The 20,775-nt window shown below is 42.3% G+C and overlaps 1 protein-coding gene and 1 long non-coding RNA gene across 4 annotated transcripts in view; one reads left to right on the top strand and one right to left on the bottom strand.

Moving 5' to 3' along the window:
- NECAB1 (N-terminal EF-hand calcium binding protein 1) overlaps window positions 1-20,775 on the top strand; it is a 121,038-nt gene that overhangs the window by 36,341 nt on the left and 63,922 nt on the right. The gene's annotated exons all lie outside the window — the stretch shown is intronic.
- Window positions 18,121-20,103, bottom strand: LOC122464430. The gene is made up of 2 exons (XR_006288444.1): window positions 19,972-20,103; window positions 18,121-19,064 (listed from the first exon to the last, which is right to left on the bottom strand). It is a non-coding gene; the product is annotated as an uncharacterized LOC122464430 (long non-coding RNA).

The following is a 20,775-nucleotide window of genomic DNA, read 5'->3' as shown; positions in this document are numbered from 1 at the left end:
AGGGCCCTTACAAACTTAGATGCTTCTCACCACGGGCTGGCTGGTTGCCCTTCAGCCACGCCTCCCCTTTGATCAGCACTTCAGTCGCTTGGTTGTGGTGTCTGTAGATGGAGGTGGAAGAGAGAGAGCATGGAAAATGTCTCTCCCTTTTATCATGTTCTTTCTTCCCTCTTGGCTTTGACCCCCACCCCCCTTCAGAGTCAGGTGAGCATTACCTCATCGTAGTCCCAAACTGGCCAAGGGAAGGGGGGGTGACACACTTGAGAGTCCAACAGATCCTTTGTGGCTGCCTAGGCCAGTGTCCTTTGTTCCTGTGAGGCTGGCCTGGGTTTGTCCCATCCATTCCCTGATGAGGCGTAAACTGCCCCTCTGCTTCTAGAGAGTTTTGCCTGGGCCTCTGCTCCTGGAGAGTTTTTGCCTGGGCTTGTTTTAAGCCATGAGGACACATTTTCAGCCTCATAACCATACACATGAAATTACAACCTATAACATTACTATAACTACAACAATGCTCAGTGCATCGTGAGCCTTCTGAAGACACCTGACATGACAAAGTTTGCATTGGATACCACACAATCATTTTATAAAGGATGAACATGGGGGTGCAGGGTGTTCCCCCAAGGCTCAGAGTGTCACAGGCAGCCATTAATGCCCTCCAGCATAACAGAACCTCTGCTTATTCTCCCAATAGGGCATGGTATTCTGGCACCCTGAATGATTTATCTCCTAGACAAGTAATGGTGGGAGGAGAAGGGGAAATGGGGGCATGCACACAGCCTCTGGCATGGGGCAGAGAATAGGGGATCCTGGTAGAGTGGGAAGGGAGAATAGGGATGGGGCTGGTGCACATAGTCACCAGCATGCAAGGGAGAATGGGGGACCGTGGTAAGGGAGGAGGAGGAATGGGGGCACACAGAACCCCAAGCAGATGGGAGATTGGGGATGTTGCAGGGAGTCGCTGAACTAGAAGGGGATGGGAGGATGACACAGAAAGAGCTTGTGGAGGGGAATGGAGGGATGAAAAAAGCCTCCAGCATGTGCAACAAGCTCAGCCCACAGAAGTTATGAAGTGTGTGCTCCCATAGAATCATAGGATTGTAGGAAGGGACCTCAAGAGGTTATCTAGTCCAGGCTCCTGCACTCAAGGCAGGACTAAGTATTGTCTAGACCATCCCTGACAGATGGTTGTCTAATCTGCTCTTATAAACCTCCAATGATGGAGATTCCATAACCTCCCTAGGCAATTTATTCCAGTGTTTAACCACCCTAAGAGTTAGGAAGTTTTTCCTAATGTCCAACCTAAACTGCTCTTGCTGCAATTGAAGCCCGTTGCTTCTTGTCCTATCCTCAGAGGTTAAGAACAACAATTTTTCTCCCTCCTCCATGTAACAACCTTTTATGTACTTGAAAATTGTTATGTCCCCTCTCAGTCTTCTCTTCTCCAGACTAAACAAACCCAATTTTTTCAATCTTCCCTAATAGGTCATGTTGTCTAGACCTTTAATCATTTTTGTTGCTCTCCTCTGGACTTTCTCCAATCTGTCCACATCTTTCCTGAAATGTGGTGCCCACAACCGGACACAATACTCCAGATGAGGCCATAACAGCATGGAATAGAGTGGAAGAATTACTTCTCATGTCTTGCTTACAGCACTCCTGCTAATCCATCCGAGAACGATGTTTGATGCAACAGGGTTACACTGTTGACTCATATTTAGCTTGTGATCCACTATGACCACCACACATGTGCGGCGGGTATTAAAGGCTGGGGCAGGCTAAGCCTCCCCTGACCCAGGCTCTGCCCCACCCATGTTCCCCTGGGATGCCCCACCCTCCCTGTCCCTCTACCCTGAAGTCATCTGGGGCTCAACTCCAACCAGCTGCCAGGAGCTCAGGCCCATTGTCAGCCAGGGGCAGCACTCAGGCTCACCTGGGGGGATGGGGGCCATGGGCCAGCAGCCTGGCCCAGTGCTCAGGGGGCCAGCAGCTCGGCTGGGTGCTGGGGCTGGGCTGGCACTCTGGGGGGCCAGGCTGGCACTCGGGGGGGCTGGCACCTTAGCCAGGTACTGGTGGGGGTGAGGGGATGCCCGGCATTGCTGGGGTGGGCAAGCCAGGCCTCCTCCGGCTGCAGAGCGGGCCATGGAGCTTGGGGGGACGGGGCCAGAGGGCTAACCTCCCCAAATGGGGGGTTCACCCACCACACATGCCCCCACATCCCTCTCTACAGTACTCCTTCCTAGCCAGTCATTTACCATTATGCCTGCAACTGTTTGTTTCTTCCTATGTGGAGTACTTTGCATTTATCCTTATTGAATTTCATCCTATTTACTTCAGACCATTTATCCAGTTTGTCCAGAGCATTCTGAATTTTAATCCTACCCTCCAAAGCACTTGCAATCCTTCCCAGCTTGATATCAGCCACAAACTTTATAAATGTACTCTCTATGCCATTATCTAAATCATTATTGAATGATTTAGCGCGGAACCCCTCTCAATATGCCCTTCCAGCTTGACTGTGAACCACTGATAACTAGTCTGTGGGAACAGTTTTCCAACCAGTTATACACCCACCTTATAGTAGCTCCATCTAGATTGTATTTCCATAGTTTCTTTTGAGAAGGTCATGCAAGATAGTATCAAAAGCCTTACTAAAGTCAAGATATACCACATCTACTGCTTCTCCCCCATCCATTTCCCCTTGGTGTGTATCAAGAAGTCAGGCAGGAGGGAGGGCTAATAAGGTTCCTTTTAAGAGTGTGACGCTTTAGCATGGTCACTTGACAGAACATACCTATAGCTAATACAAAAGTTTCAGTTTTGAAATAGTGATGAGGTTTTGTATTCTTACATGATACAATATTTTTATGCCTGACTTTGCAGCTGGCAAGTATCAGACATTGTTTGATCTTTCATCCTAATAGAAATGCAGAAAAATAATTTTTAGGGCTTTCCATAGACCCCTTTTGCCTTTAAGGCTCTGTCGTCAGGAGGCACTATGATGGAACCATGTGGCAACATGCCAGAAATCTGATTGAGTTAGTGAAGAGAAAGAAAACTTGGACAATGCAGTATGAATCCTGAGTCCATATTGATACAGTTTTCCAACCCAGAACACAAGTTCACATGCATGAAGAAAGCCAAAACATCACTAATTAGCATCACACACAATTGCTGAAAAGGGCAGGTTACATAAAATGTCTGATATTAACACATTAGCTCAGAAAAGGATCAAAGTGTTCATTGAACCTTACGAAGTTTTGTTATGCAAGTGTAAGAATCATGTACATGTCAAACTGCCCTAAAACCATCCATTGTGTGATGCCTTTCACTTGCAAATTATCCTAGAGAAGAAAATAAAATCCTTGATTTATGCTTATGGCTGCTCAGTAGCTCAAAGCTGCAGTTCAGTAGGGAAGAATGAGAATAAAATTACTGTACCTAGCATACAACCAGCAAGTGAACATTTGTACAGGTGTTTTCACATTTTAATCCAGTTAAATAAAAAACAATCTAAGCTGTAAGAAACAAGACTCTTTCTCAGTCTCATCCTTCTCTCTCTTCCCCTCACCCCCCCAGCCCAAGAGCCGTGTGAAACATTCCTCTTGAAACTTCAACATTCAAGGGTCTCAAAATTAGCCTAGTCTGTGTCCAAGTCTGCAAAATCAGGGCCAAATCCTTAACTGGTGTAAATCAATGTAGCTCCATGTAAATCATTGCAATGGAGGAACCTCAGCTGCTTTCATGGAGCTACATCAATTCATATGGGATATGGATTTGATTCACAGAATCCTATGGGGCAGAATGAGACCCTGTATGAGTTGCATCACAAAAGCCTCTAGGGTAGCCCATCTTGAGAGGGTTGGAGGGGCCTTTAATATCTTTCCCCCCCATATAGTTGCACCTATTAGCCCACTGAAGAACCATTTTGATAGGTTCCAGTGAAATCCTCTTTCCTCCCATTTTAGTGTTTCAGATCAAAGACTTATTTTAGATACAGTAACATGGAAAAACCTTTTGTTCCACTTAGCCTGAGCTACCAAAATGGTGGAGAAAAAGGTGATGGGAGAAACTGCGAAAGCCAGAACAGAGTCTTGGAATCCCACTCAGCTGCCTGGTTGTAACAGGTGGGATTTGTAAGGCTTCTCTATTTGTGCTCGCCTCCACCAATGGAGTTCCCTGATATCTTTCCTGTGTTTTTTAGCACTACTGTGCCATGAGGGTGAACACTATTGGCTTGTCCCTTTCTATAACCTTTGTGTACAAGCAACACCCTAAATACACAATGTAAAACGAGAGATTTGTTTTTAACATACTCCTCATGGTGCACACATCAAAGGAGCAGAATCCAAACACAGAAGAAGCCTAGAACTCAATATATGCAACTTTTATCCTACTAATTAACCAACCACTTACAGAAGAGGGCACTTCTATCTTCCATACACTAAAACATCCCCATAGAGGCTTATGCCTTTGGTCATCCAGCTCTTCCAGAGATTTACTCAGTCCTCACACCTTCAAACCAGGTTATCTACAAGGTGCTTTCACCTCTCTGGGACTCTACAGGAAATGCACACAGCTCATCCTTCCCATTCTTTATTACTAATTTGGTTATGTGGTTAGGGCAGAGGTCTAGGACATCCTGTGCAATGACCTGTGGTAAGATGTTATATTGATAAACTACTAGCCTAGGACTTGAGTGACCTGGGTTCAACCCCCTGCTCTTCTGCAGACTTCCTGTGTGATTTTGGGCAGGTTATTTGAAATCAGTAGGAGTTAGGCATCTACATTCCTTTAAAAATCTGACCCTTCCTCTTTTTGCGTCTCAGCTCCCCATCTGCACAGGGGGGATAATAGCACTTCCCTACTAAACGAGGTGTGGAGGATAAACATATCAAAGATGATGAGGGGCTCGGATACTAGGGTGATGGAGGCCATGAAAATGTCTAAGATAAATAATTTCTATTAAAGCTAAATTGTCTTACTCAGCAAAAGGCAAAATCCATCCTTCCCTGACTGTAGTCAGCCTCCAGCTCTTAACAGTTTAACACTGGAACCAGCCAGCGACAGTTATGGCAATTTCCTGCAATACCTTTGGGAGATCTTACTGTGTTACTGTATCATTGGGAGACTGTATGCAATTCCATCTGGCGGGGTGACCACAGCTTCTCCAGGAACTAAGAAAAGTGGAGTGTGATTAGATAAATTCACTCAGGATGTAACACCTCCAGAGAAGTACCATCACCTGGAAAGGCTCACATATACTGGTTCGGACTGGATTCTTCAGTGACCAATAGACAAAGAAAGGACTTTTGGATAAACAGTCTGAATTTAAACTGACTCAGGGCCTTTTCTGATCCATCAAATGGACAGAACCATCTGACCAACTGGGCGGGGAGGGAGGTGGGCCAATCGTAAGGGAAGAGTTGGAAGAACTGACACCTACCACAGCCCAGGGTTGGAGTTGGGGTGACCTTGCTAAACTTTTTAGCATGTGCTTAGGTTTCTTTATTGTTTTGCATATGTTTTTCTGTAATCCTTTTACTTTAAGAATACATGGGTTTACTCAGAAAGAGGTGTGTGGTAACTTGTAACTGCTGGCAATTACAGCTGTGCATAGCCTTCAGCAAGAAAGTAAAGCACAGATCCTGTTCAGGCAGTCTGGCTTGCTGAAGATATCACAGTTTAGGCAGGGAACCATGCAGCCTGGAAAGATCCTGGTCAGCAGGGACAGAGATGTGGTTCTCTGCCTGAAAGAGATGCGGTTCTCTGCCTGAAAGAGATGCTGGCTGTGGAGTCTGGAGCCTAGAGTGGGTGCCCTCAAGGGACCATGGAAGAGGAATATCGGTGAAGTTGCCATGAACTGTGACACAGCCTACCTCCCCCGTTTAGAAATACCACACCACAAAAGACAGAGAATGGCACATTGAGGAGTTACCATGACAACTACTACTGCCATTTCTATAGTGCCTTAGGATTTCAGATGCCAGTTTTGTCACAAATGCAGACTTTGGGTTGTTCCTACTTGCACAAAGCCTTTAACTCTGCCAAATTCAAAATCCCGCCTAGGCTGCTCTTTGTAACGTAGAACTGCATGGCATTGTATCCTGAAGCCTAACCCTAGAGAGGAGGAATGGTCTTGTAGCTGAATCACTGGGCTAGGGCTCAAGAGATAGGAGTTCTGTTCTTGGGTCTGCCACACAGATTTACTCTGTAACCTTGGGCAAGTCATTTAATCTGCAGATGCCTCAAATCCCCCTCTCTCTCACTGATGAGTTGTAAGGATAAATGCAGTGATGTTTGTGAGGCAATCAGATCTTACTGGAGTGAGTGCCATGGAAAAAAGTCTATAAATTGTTTAAAAAGAAAAAGATATATACGTATACTGAACATATACATTTCTGTAAGTATGGAGAAGCCAGGTTGACTTTAATGCCTTTGAGTGAACTCTCTAAGCCAAATACATATTAAAACTATACTCCTCAAGTTTTGTAATCTCAATTTGCTAGAAGAGGGGATTTAACTGCATTTTAGTAATTTAGATATTTGAAAAGAGAAGATCAAAGCTAATGTAATGATATTACAATACCATAGAGCTGAATAAAATTAAGCAGTGCACATGCTGAATACTACTGACTACTGAAATAAGCAAAACAAATTGTCAATGTTATATTAGGCAAGCAATAAGGAAACTAGTCTTCATTTTGCAGTAATTAAGGTCATGCCTGTTCTGTTCAGGTAACTCAGTGTAAGCTCTGCACCTTACTGTTTGGTGCATATCAGGTGGCACTTAAGTCTATAACAAATCTTATCTTTTATGTAAATGTATAGCCAACTGCTGCCTCTGTCACTTTAATTACGCGAAGAAAGCCATATAAAAATTATACACCAATGCAACACCATGGAGCAAAACTTACTGCTGTATGGAATGGTGATTGATCATTGCCATTAATGGTTAGCGTCTGCAGGAGAGTTAGTCTGATGTTTGTACATATTACTCCTGCAAGTTGGCTTTATGTTTATTACTCCTGGGGGCATTCTGCACCAAAAAATTAAAAATTTTGCACACAATATTTTAAAATTCTGGAAAATTCTGCACATTTTATTTGTCAAAAGAACACTACATAATCGCCCAGTTTCAATTATTTTGGTAATTTATTTCAAAATACCTGTCAGCAAGTATGTCTGTAACAATACAGACACACACAAAAATTCCCCCAGGAGTAGAGAGTTAAAGGAATCACTATGACAACCCAGGTCCTGTTTCTCTGCCCACTTCTCCCCCACCCCCGCCAGAGCCCAGCCAGGGAGCCAGACACCCACAACCCCTCCCCCCCAGACCCCACCTGTGGGCCCCCCCAGCCAATACACCTGAACCCCCTCCTTCCCAGAATCCAATCATGGGCCCCTCCAGCCCAGATACCCACACCCCATCCCTCCCCAGAGCCCAGCCATGGGGGCCTCCCGGCCCAGACATTCCCCCTCTCCCCCGCAAGCCCAGGGATCCAGAGAGAGATACAGCCTGATGCTCGGTCCCTGGCTTGTACAGAGTTTCCTGCACGTCACCCCCTCCTTCCCTTAGGGATGCTGAGAACTGCAGCTGCCAGGAACCGTCTAGCTCCCTCTCCGTCCCCCCAGCAGTGTCTTCTATGTGCAACCTGGGCTCTGCCAAGTCCAGTGGCCCCTAGTGGCACATAGCAGCACTGAAGCCCATTTCTGTGGAGAAAAGGAAATTCTGTTAGCACAACATTAATTTCTGCAAAATTCTGCATTGTGCAGTGGTGCTGAATTCCCCCAGGGGTAGTTTAGATCTCTTCTAAGCCCTGCTCCTGGTCCCACTGAAGTCAAGGACAAAACATCTAAGGACAGATCCTTGATTTCATTGGAGCTATGACACATTAGGTCAGGCTTGACAAAGCCCTGGCTGGGATGATTTAGTTGGGGATTAGGTCCTGCTTGGAGCAGGGGGTTGGACTCAATGACCTCCTGAGGTCCCTCCCAACCCTGATATTCTATGATTCTATTACACCAGCTGAGGATTTTCTCTCAGTGGTGAATTTATATTTCAGTGGACATGTCTCGTGATTTGTGTGTGTATGTACACAGATACAGATTGTCAATTTTTTTTACAAGTCTATATTCATTTTTGAAGAAAAATGCAGAAAATAAGCAAGATGTTTAATACAATAATTGTTATTAGCATCAGGACAGAGGAACATAAACATGCAAGTCTACTGCTATATGTTTTTAGCTTCTGGTTTCTCCCCCCCCCCACACACACACACCTCCTTTTGACACAGGAAGGCAGGCGTATATGACACAAAGATTAATATCTAAAAATGTTGGGTTTTAATAATGACATCATATATGAGCCATGTCACTTGAATTAGTTCCTCATGTGACACCAAACTGAGTGTATTTCCATATATTGTCACCATTAAAAATATTTTGTTTCCTAGTGATCATTTTACTGCAAAGATTAAATTTGTCAGTGCTGAGAATCACTGGGCTATAAAATTATAAACGACTCCTAGCACAGAAATATTTTTGAATGTCTTCAGTCTAGTGGTCCATAAACCAACCATTTAACTTCTTGGATTTAGGCAGAAATACCCCCCACAGGCAGATTATTTCATAATTGTCTGTGAGAGTTTTACAGCTTTTCCCGAAGCCATCTGGTACTGGCCACGTAAAGACACAGGGATAGTGGACTAACTGGATCTTTGTCTTGATCCAGCAACTCCTGATTTCCTATTTGCCAGAAAGGATGGGAGGGACAATACAGAGGATGAAGTTTTGTGGCAGATGAAATTTGAATGACCTTCAACAAACAACTTTCTGATTATTCAGAGCCTCTGTGCTTTAAAGTGGATTAAAAACCAGTCTTACAGATAAAAAGCTAGCAGACTGCTTTTATTAAGACACCAAGACATTCTGCCTAACATGTAATTTACACAAAACAATTGCTTTTGTAGGCACCAAATTAGCTATTCATCTGCATTAAATTTTCGGTGTGATATTGTTGGCTTTGTTTCCATCATTAATGGTAAATCATAAGGGGGAGATTTTCAAAGTCATAAAGGACTCAACTCCCATTGAAAGTCATTTCTATTTGTGCCTTTTATAATCTCCTTAACTTTTAGGCACTCCCACATTGTACCTCAATAGTCAAGGATATACAAGTCTCTGTAGAAATTCATGGAAGGCTAAAAGGTGAGATACAAAGTCTCAGCGACAAAGAGCTTTCCTTTTACTATTTTGAGAAAAAGATTAAGATTCGTCAACTCTAATTAACTCTGTGGTCCAATCCAGGATGGCCCCAAAATGGGCAGCAGTCTATTCCTGCAGCACACAAAAGCACAATTCAGCCAAACCTGAGGATTAGGGCCACTGTATATAATAAGGTATGCATTTCATCATCAGTCTTTACCATGGCAAATCACAAAGGGACATGGGCTCCTTGCAGATCAAGTGCCACCCAGATCAATTTCTGGCTACGTGGTTTGGCTGTATATTCAGTTTATGTCCACAACTGGCAATTTTATCATGCCACTGTTGCTTTTGTCATGCTCACATGATCAATGGCTGTGTAACAGCATTCCTTGGTACACGCACTTCAGAATTTATTGGTCTTCCATTCTAATAACATGGTTTCCTCTCTCCACAGGAATTGAGCCAGACTCATTGTTGGCTCTTCTTCATCAAGGGCTACTTAAAGTAGGACTTTGAAAGTTCAAGTTCAAGGACCTAATTCTCCATGGTTTTATCCCTTATGTGGACATTAATACCTGTGCCAAGTGAATGTAAAACACCATTATTCTGACTGGGTAGCATTTCGTATTCACTTGGCACAGGTGTAAATGCCCACACAAGGTTCAGGACAATAGAGAACAAGCCCCAAAAGCTCCACTGTCTTTGAGTTATCACTGCACAAAGAAGATCTCAGATTGCTTCTTAAGGTGAAAATAGTATACTTACTTTTCCCTACTCTGATAACTCAAAAATGGCTAAAGGGATTTTCAGTTTTCAAAAATCCAATTTTTGCAAAACACAGAAAGTTTAGACCAAAAGAAGAAAGTTACAGAGGAGGGAAAACAGAAAATTATAATCATCTCGCAGCCTTAACGATTGCAATCCTAGTACATTTTCCTATGCACCCATTTGGATGGCAGACTGGAACATGCCAGTATTGTAAAGATTAAGAAAAAAAGAGTAATCATACATGACTTGCTTCTTCTGGCTTTCTGACTTCAAATTTCAACCTTAACAATATTTAAATTGGGGTTTTTTTAATTCAATTGCTTTTTGGCCTTTGAATTATGACTCACTAAATCAAAGCCTTTCTCCCACCATTGCTAAATTTACATTTGATAAGGAAGAAAGGCAACTTTTTTTTATTGTAATTGTGTGAACCTAAGCACTAGAACAATGAGTTCATTATCCCCATTAGAATCTTTATATCTTAGTATTTTAGTAAGCTCTCACGTGCTTTGTAAACCCATTTTTGTTTCAGTGTTGCCCTTTCCTTCCTCAGTACATTGGGTTGTAATACTTTTAGAAAATGTCACTGAAGCCCCAGTTCCCCTAAACACGCCAGTATGTACTTAACTTTATGCACATGCTTAAAATATCCCTACTCAGGAAAGCGCTTTCAGCATGGGCTTAAGCGTTTGGTGGCATTGATGCCAAACATATTGTATTGTGTTTTTTGTGTCTCTCTTCACTAACTTAATTCAAGATAATATTAAAGTAAAATTATTTTACATCCTATCATAACTTCACAGTAGATTATGAGGTATGACTCAAAAATGCTTTGCTTATTATCTGTGCTACTGCCTGAATAGCTGTAGCCAGAGGAGAGGAGAGAATACGCTGCACAAACGTCAAGAACCTTGGGATCCATTTATAAATATAACATTGAATGTGTGGGAAGAATTTAAATATCTGGGATATATCATGGGCCAAATCTTGGTCCAGTGAGTGCAACAGCACTTGAGAGTATGGGGGTGCAAGGTGACCCATAAAAGAGCACAGGAGGAGGGAAAGAAGGCTCTTCAGAGTGGCTATGTCCCCTCCCCATGCAGGGGGCAGGAGGAGATAATGGGGTGTGTGAAAAAGAGGTCAGACATTCAGCTCTGTCGCCACAATGCACCTGGTAACATCGTTGTTCTGGTATCTCACAGGAATGTATACTGCCACAGAAATAGACCTAGTGCAGGTTACTGCTCCCTGTAGCAATGGGGACACCAGGTCCAGCAAAACTGCCTGATCTACGAGCAGCACAACAGCCACTGCCCCCAACATGGGGCAGGTAGCAGTGTGTCACGATCTAGCCCTAAGATTTGGTGGGCCAATCAATGACGTTATCCTGGAGTTGAGTGTGCTGCATTTTTTCACTACAGTGGCATACAGATCAGCCTTTCAGATCCTCTCATGGGCACCTTTGCCTGCATTAAACCAAGATGGAAGGCCTCTTTCATGGCCCCTCATTAGAATCATGGCTTCACCAGTTTCTCAGATATTAATTTCAGTTTGTTGGAATTTTAAAAGTTAACTCATTTACTCGGGGACATCCAAGCCCTTCCTTGTCCCGTCTTCAAAGTTCCAAAATACACCGTTCTGAAAGCATGCCTTTTTGCCATAATAGTAGCTCTATGCACTACTGATTCATTAGGCCAGGTTGTGATACATTTTCTTGGACAAACTCTATGTACATATTTTCAGGCTGTCACTAATTCTGAGCCCTCAAATTTTATTGTAAATGACAAGGATCCCATGCTTCCATCCAGTGGGAGTCTCTGAAATAGTTCTTGGTTATAGTGAATAATTTCTGGCGCTCATTACAAATGCAAATACTCCCGCTAGTGCCTTCTACACTTGCCCAGTAATTGTTCTAATAATGGCATCCTTGGGAAAAGTTGTCAGAAGATGACAAGAATATCTGTCAGGATTACAAAATAAGAACTGCCATCAGACTGTAACCGGGATTCTATGTTCATGATTGACAAGAGGACACAGTGTGATAACTGCATCACTCACAGCTGACTGAAATGGGCCAGTGGGTAATAATTCTTGAAGATTTATTTTAAAGATACTGGGCCACATTTTCAGCTCCACTCTGCAGTGCAAAAGGAACAGAAATTGCACGCAAATCCCCAGTGAGTGCCGAACTGGCATAGCCAGCGTCTGAGCTACTCCCCTAGTTCCTGCAGACATGGCCTAGAAGTAGTGCTGGGGATATGTGATGGCAGGCACATGGACAAAGTACACTGCTGCCCAGCTACCCCCACGTAGTGGAGAGTCACTTGGGGACCTTGCCAGTTGGAGCTATTTAACTTATGCCTAGGCTACTTTAAACTATGTGAGGGATAGAGCAGAGTTGGGCAGAGAATCAAGGAGCCGTAACCAACTTCCTGCCACTTCCACTCTGTTCCACTGAGCGGATCTTGGACACAGCAGAGAATCTGTCCCCCTTTTAATGCTCATGAAAGGTACCAGATTAACATTCCTGATGATCCAATTCCTGTGCGTGATCACAAGAGAGACTTGGCAAACTTCTCCTCACTGTCTTTCTAATGTGCCCCAAACTTCCTCCATACTAGGACTGAGAGGATACTTCAGGCCTCTAAAACTGGGCAGGTAGCAATACGTCATGCTCTAGCCCTCTGCTCCTGTGGTCCAATCAATCTGCATTACCCTGGAGTTTAGTGTACTACACTTATTCAATACAATGGCATACAAATAACACAAGACAATAGTGATTCTGCCAAGACCACAAAAAATGTGCAAATTAGTGGCAGTTGTGAGGGTTACCGAATGTAAACTATAAAACTTCATTAGGTCAGCAAAACTTTAAGAATGGTCAATATTTATCCCTTACTTGGTTTTCCATCAAAATCAGAGAGTCCATCTGAGTCCCATGCTGCTGCTGACATTCTGATTCCATATGCAAGAGGATTTACAACTGTCCAATAAAGTTAAAGGGAGAAAATATTGAACTCCATCATCTTTTTTCTTCCCAAATACAATATGGAAATAAGACAGGCTTTATGAAAGCAGCCACATGGAACACAAACAGTCTCTCCAATTTGTTGAATTGCAGTTTATGGACAAATACTAACTTTTCTTTAAAATGTGATGGAACTATTGAAAAGTTGTATGCACATATTTAACATTGAACAACAAATAGACTGGAAAAAAGTATCATAAAAGAGGTGATGCCACCTTTTAAATCTGGTCATTTTGCTTAAACTTCAGTTCAAGCATGAATTTTGCAGCAATATTCTCATCAACTTCCCAGAACCAGAGATTTATATTTTATATTGTTTGTCAATAGGGATTATAAGCATTCAGATTATATATAGCATTGATTTTAGCTCTAAAACTAAGTGTGGAGGAAAAGGCAAGATGGTAATCAGAATGATCTGATTTTAAGGTCCAATATTTCATGAACCACCAAGGCTACTAAAAATCTGCTATACACAATAATGTGGACATACAAGATTTCAAAGCTCATAATGTTTTGCGCAGCTCTGATGCTGATACAGCTTCTCTGGACCGGGTTCAAATAAAGCTGGTTGGGAATTTTCTGTTAGAATGATTTTCCAAAGGAAAACTCAATTTCTGCAAAACTGAAATTTTAAGAGAAATTTCAATTTTGAAGAAAATTTTCAATTTTCCTCTGAGAAAAATCTAAACAAAAAGTATTTTGCTTTGAGGCAGTTTTACCCAAATTGGAATATTTCATTTTGTTGTCCTAACCCAAATGTTTTGAATCATTGAAACAAAACATTAAACTACATTTTTCTATCAGCACATTGCATTGTGGGAGTTGTAGTTCTGGGTCCCATTCTTTCCACTGGGCCATACTCCCAGGAAGACTATATCTCCCATAATACAACATGGCTTTCCCTCCAACCAAGCTGCATGCATCATGAGAGTCACATGACTCTAGGTTGCCGAGTGGCAGCCGTGTTTTTCTGTATCCGCAAAAAGAGAAGGAGTACTTGTGGCACCTTAGAGACTAAGAAATGTATTTGAGCATAAGCTTTTGTGAGCTACAGCTCACTTCAAAGCTTATGCTCAAATAAATTTGTTAGTTAGTCTCTAAGGTGCCACAAGTACTCCTTCTCTTTTTATGTGACTCTAGGAACATCAGTGAAGATGTAGTCCTACCAGGGAGCACGGCCCAGAGAGGAGAATGGAAATCAGGCTCCCAGACTACAACTCCCATGAGGCTCTGTGCCACTATGGGACATTGCAGTTTAATGTTAAACTGACTCAAACTGAAGCATTTCAGGTCAGCTCAATAAACCAAAACAAAATGTTTCAAGTTCAGGAACACTGAAATGTTTTATTTCGATCAAAAATGTTGAAACAAAACGTTTTGACACTTCCAGATAAAAAATGTCTGGAATTTCTGTACTGCACAAATTGTGAGATTTGAATTTTTTTCCCCCATTTCGGGGACAACTACTAGAATTTCCCCTGGGACAAAAATTCCAAATGCTGCTCAGCTCCTTGTTTCCCTCTTTGTGTTGGCTCTGTAGTCCTTGTTGAGGACTTTACTTTATTTCATATGTGCAGCAACTTTTTATAGGTCTCTTAAGGCTCTTATTAGCAACATAGATATATTTGGAGTTTTGATGACTAGACTGATGACAGGTTTCAGAGTGGCAGCCGTGTTAGTCTGTATCAGCAAAAAGAACAAGGAGTACTTGTGGCACCTTAGAGACAAATTTATTTGGGCATAAGCTTTTGTGGGCTAAAACCACTTCATCAGATCCATGGAGTGCAAAATACAGTAGGAAGATAGATATCTATCTATACATACACACACACACACACCATGAAAAGATGGGGGTTGCCATACCAAATCTAACGAGACAAATCAATTAAGGTGGGCTATTATCAGCAGGAGAAAAAAAACTTTTGTAGTGATAATCAGGATGGCCCATTTCAAACAGCTGACAAGAAGGTGTGAGTAACAGTAGGGGGGAAAATTAGCATGGGGAAATTGTTTTTAGTTTGTGTAATGACCCATCCACTCCCAATCTTTATTCAAACCTAATTTGACGGTGTCCAGTTTGCAAATTAATTCCAGTTCTGCAGTTTCTCGTTGGAGTCTGTTTTTGAAGTTTTCTGTTGAAGAATTGCCACTTTTAGGTCTGTAATTGAGTGTCCAGGGAGGTTGAAGTGTTCTCTGACTGGTTTTTGAATGTCTGACTTGTGTCCATTTATTCTTTTGTGTAGAGACTGTCCAGTTTGGCCAATGTACATGGCAAAGGGGCATTGCTGGCACATATCACACTGATGAAGTACTGATTTAGTATAGTCAGCTGCATAGTCATTGCATTCTTGTGAATCACCCTCTGATGCAAGGGAGCAGTTTATAGTGTATATTTATAGGTTTGTTCGGTTGTCTGAGCATTGTACATTATATTGTCTCAATTCATTATTCAGAACAATTTCATTCTCTGTTGTAACCACATCACACAAAGTGATAACTAATTATTCTAAGGATACCTCTGCATAACAATAAGGGATACCAGCCCCAGAGTTCCTGCCACCACCACAATGAGCATAGAACCATGAATGTTAGGCAGAAACAGATGACTCCAACTACCAGAATTAAACAATAATCCCCTACAGCAGAATGACTACAGAACACAAAAGAGATTTTAATAACTAAGCAATAAAATTCTAAATCCTTATTATGAGACCACAGTCATTGGTAGCGAAATGTCTAAATGATGCTGGCTCATGAAAAGCTTTGAAATGCTATTCAGAGCGTTCAATAAAGTCTGTTTATGTAACCTTCTTTACATCATTATGTCTACCTTGTGCATAACTGCTTCCTATAATGAGCAAATGTAAATTACATTTCCCTGTGCCAGCAGAACTGAACCCCACGGAGATCCTGAATGCAACGGCCCTGTGCTGGCTATCTGCTGGGGTGGAGGTAGCTTTCATCCCAACAAGGCTCTGTATGAGCTTAGATGGTGGATATTCTAGAGTAGCACTGAATCAGGGCATTAGCCAGGCCCTCTTTGTGGGAAGCCCTTATCCATTGTTGATGTTGCAATGATCCCTTATAAAGGGGGAGCCAAGAACAGGTTGCAGTTACTTTGCACTGCCACATCTTGGATTCCTGGAGATTCTACCATCAGGGATGTCTGCTAGCACTTATCGTCACTGAATCTGGCTCAAATGTAGAATGGCCTTTTTTTGGATATTAGGTATGTTCAACTATGTGGTGTGGGTGGGGAAGAATATTAAAAAGAATACCTAAAATAGTCCTTAAAAATAACTTCATGATATTAGGCACAGAGGGTTTTAACAGAGAAAGTCAGGCAGGTGAAAAAATACTGTGTTTAACAGGCAGCAGAGATTCTGAAAATAATTGTGCTGATGTGACATGTATGCTCTTCACTATACATTGTGCCTAGTATGCTCACCACGAATCAGAATGCCAGCTATCTGGAAAATATTGTCAATAACACATGTTCAGCATTACCAGACTGTAGTCTATACCAGTGGTTCTCAAACTAGGGTTGCTGCTTCTTCAGGGAAAGCTCCCGGCGGGCCGGGCCAGTTTGTGTACCTGCCGTGTCCGCAGGTTTGGCGATCGCGGCTCCCACTGGCTGCAGTTCGCCGCTCCAGGCCAATGGGGGCTGTGGGAAGCGGCGCGGGCCAAGGGATGGGCTGGCTGCCCTTCCTGCAGCCCCCATTGGCCTGAGCTGTGAACTGCGGCCAGTGGGAGCTGTGATCAGCCGAACCTGCGGACGTGGCAGGTAAACAAACCGGCCCAGCCCGCCAGGGGCTTTCCCTGAATAAAGCGGCAGCCCTACTTTGAGAACCATTGATCTATACTATGGCATTCCTTGGCATGTATACCAATGGGAACATTGTAAAGTTGTGCATTGCAAATCTGAGTTATGTTGCAGACACAACCCTATGCTAAGCATTTTCCACCTCTACCCCCCAATCTCCTCTAAGTCCCCAATTACTTACATCGGATTCTGCAGCTAGCTAGGCCTTTTTCTGAAGAACGAAATTTGCTAGGTTTACTCATGCCTATGCTGTTTGAAGACACATATTATTAATGTTGATAGTATCGAACAATCACAGACATACAAAATTACAGGGTCTCTGCCCTGGAAAGCCTACTATTTAACTCAATCTGGACACATAGGACAATGGGACCTCAAAGGGTAGTAGGTACAATAGACAAGGAAGGATGGTACAGTGATTTGGGCACTAGTATGATCCCTAGGTTTGATTCCCTGTCTGCCAGAGACTTCCTGCATGACCTTGGGCAAATCATTTAGCCTGGTTCTGTCTCAGTTCCCCATCTGTAAAATGGGAATCATAGTACTTCCCAAACTCACAGGGTTTTTGTGAGGATAAACATACTGAACGACTGTGAGGTACTCAGATACTATGGTGATGGGCAGCCTATAAGTATCTTAGATAGAAGGAAACATCAATCAGTATGAAATAAGTGAATTTTAAGGAGGAACTTGAAAGAGGAGAGGAAGCCTGGCTGGCAGACAGGATGTGAGAGGTTTTAAACATAAGTGTCAAGAAGCAAGTCTTGATTTACTTTCTTCTCCACAGAAAGAAATTAGGAGAGAGGATGTGAAGCAGCACAGGTTGCAGTGAAAGAAAAGATAGGGATCATACACAAGCTCTGTCATTGTACCACCACAACATTCTCCATGATGTGTTCTGTATGGTTTCAGCTATGGCTTAGTTTATATCTTTCTGTCTATTGGCACTTAGTTTAAAGATTAGGGGTGGCTCTTTTCTGATAAGTATCCTTCCAAAATTCTCTCCAGAAAGTGGCATGAGTAACACCAAGAGAGCAATGACTTCAACATGTTGTACCATATGGAAGTACCTGGGCCTGCCTAACGATGGGGTAAAGTGGCCATTGTGAGAACCAAAGACTGAGCCAGCTTCCTAATAGAGCTGGTCAGGCTTCTAGGTTGATCAGCCGATATCTCTGCCCGGCCCTCAAAGGTACTGGACCCCTCTTGCTTTTTGAAAGAAAATGTGACTCAGTATCAGTTTTATAAAATGTATAAAACCTTTACATTAAAACCAAAGCAAGAACACATATCACCAAAGCTAAACTACTATTCATTGTATTAACTAACTACAGTAAGAATAAAGTACATCAAATCAACATCAGATCAGTCTCAGTATTGGAATAGAGTTAAGTCACCAAATTAGTGCTGAAAATGATCAATCCTTATACATTCCAAGGAGTCTAAGAAGGTAGCTGTCAAATGGTTACAAGTCCCTAAAAAGATTTCACCACAGTCAGTCAAAATATATATTATATTTAAATATAAATATAATTTGAATGGTTAAGTAGCTTAACACTGAAAACAAATTATTATCTAATGTCTCAACCTCAGAGCCCATTATAAAGTTTCCTTCTTAGATTTCAGTTCCTCTGTGGTGGCTAACCTCTCCTCCCCAACACAGATATTCTAACACAGACTTTAACAAGCATGCTAAACAGAAAGTTAACAACCCTTATTTACCAGAAATTACATATGACAATTTCAAGCCTCTCAGGACTTTAAATACAGAACACACACTAATGAATAATTTTATTAGACAATATTTAAACCTGGCTAAGCCTGGGGAACTTTTCTGTCAGGCACCTTTATGGGCGGACTTTATGGGTGCTCACACACACAGCCACGCTTTCACTTACACACTCCAAAACTAAAAAGGCTGGGACAGCTCCCAGCTAATAAGCAAACACAGAAAAAGGAAAAACAATATACTTAATACAACTTGGGGGGTGCAAATCTCCTGCTCCCACGGTCTTCTGGACTCTTGCAGAGTAGGAGCTGGAAGCATAAGCAAGGCAGCAGATGGTGATGTTCAGCTGGCATGGTGCTTCTTGCTAATAGGCCTCCTTTGGGTGCAAGGAGAGAATGGTCAAAGGCTGGAGAGGGCTGGTTGTTGATGTTGTTACTTCCTCTCCCCAAGATGGCTGAGTCTCAAAGGTTTTGGAAGGTCAGTCATCTCTCAGGTTGCTTGTTGACCTGCAAGGCGAGGCTTCTCAGCATTACTTTGCTTATTTTGCCTTGCCACACCTTCCTCCAAGGTCTTCAAACAAACCAGGTGTGAGGCCTACCTTGGAGCTATGCAGCTTGGTCCAATTAGGTTTGAATTAAGTCACCCTTAGTAAGTGCCATTTAGAAAATGTCTGCTTAAATAAGCAATTTTTAAAATAGTCAGTGTTCTGCATTTTGCAGAGACTGAGAGTCTGTGACCCTCCCTGCAAAATATCAACAGTTCAGATACATTACACAAGCTGGTCTGGTCCTATCTGGGTGAAAGGTGTTAAGGTAACATTGTGTCACCAGTTTACGGACAGTTCAATATAAAAATCCTACAAAAATAGGTAATTGGAAAAAACCTAGCAAAAGTAAGTCACTCAACTTTCATCCATCAATAAAATTAAAAATAGAGCTCAAACTTATGGTCAGTTTCACCATCTCCAGTTTCTTATTCTTCTTGGAAACAAGGCAATTACAGTAGACTTGCTATTTTGGAATTGGGCTATAAACTGCTTAACTTATGAAATCTACATCTTGACAGAGAACAGTTAGTTTAATCTTATCAAGATGAAACCCATTTGAAATAAAAAATTTAAAATTTTATGTAAGGTGCGTGTTTCCATATAAACTATTCTCACCATTAAACCTTACTGCTAGCGTCCTGCACTCAATTTACACAATTCAATTCTGCAAAGTCGATGCACAATGGCTGGCTCTGTGAAATGGGTGAGGCTGAGCCAAAGGGGGAGTCATAAGCAAAAAATATACACTGCACTTTTTCTTCAGCTGGACAAAACTGGTGGCAGTGGGTTGGTGTGAACGAGAGCAGTCAGAAGGTGGTTGTAATTTCAAGAGAAAAGTGGTGTAGAGAAACCCCACTCACTAATACCTAAAAAGGCTATGCTAAGGGTGTATGCCTCTGCTGACGTCCCCTGGTGAGTTAGGTCCCACTTTATGCTCTTCTCCCAGTATTGTGTGACACATACACCCTGGAAATTGCCTTCTGTTTGCTCTTATATAATATGAAGGTGTCATAAATATAAAGGGAAGGGTAAACACCTTTAAATCCCTCCTGGCCAGAGGAAAAACCCTTTCATCTGTAAAGGGTTAAGAAGCTAAGGTAATCTCACTGGCACGTGACCAAAAGGACCAATGAGGAGACAAGATACTTTCAGAGCTGGAGGTGGGGGGAAACAAAGGGTTTTCTCTGTCTGTGTGTTGTTTTTGCCAGGACCAGAGCAGGAATACAGATCAGAACTTCTGTAAAGAGTTAATAAGCAATCTAGGTAGATATGTGTTAGATTCTGTTTTGTTTAAATAGCTGATAAAATAAGTTGTGCTGAATGGAATGTATATTCCTGTTTTTGTGTCTTTTTGTAACTGAAGGTTTTGCCTAGAGGGATTCTCTATGTTTTGAATCTGATTACCCTGTAAGGTATTTACCATCCTGATTTTACAGAGGTGATTCTTTTACTTTAATTAAAATTCTTCTTTTAAGAAGCTGATTGCTTTTTCCTTGTTCTTAAGATCCAAGGATTTGGGTCTGTGTTCACCTATGCAAATTGGTTAGGATTTTTATCAAGCCTTCCCCAGGAAAGGGGGTGTAAGGCTTGGGGGGATTGGAGGGGGGGGGGGAAGACGTTTCCAAGTGGGCTCTTTCCCTGTTATTTTTGTTAGACGCTTGGTGGTGGCA

Source organism: Chelonia mydas, chromosome 2 (assembly GCF_015237465.2).
Source record: "Chelonia mydas isolate rCheMyd1 chromosome 2, rCheMyd1.pri.v2, whole genome shotgun sequence".
NCBI lineage: Eukaryota > Metazoa > Chordata > Testudines > Cheloniidae > Chelonia > Chelonia mydas.
Note: the sequence above shows the minus strand (reverse complement) of the source record. Positions and strands in the feature narration are given on the sequence as shown.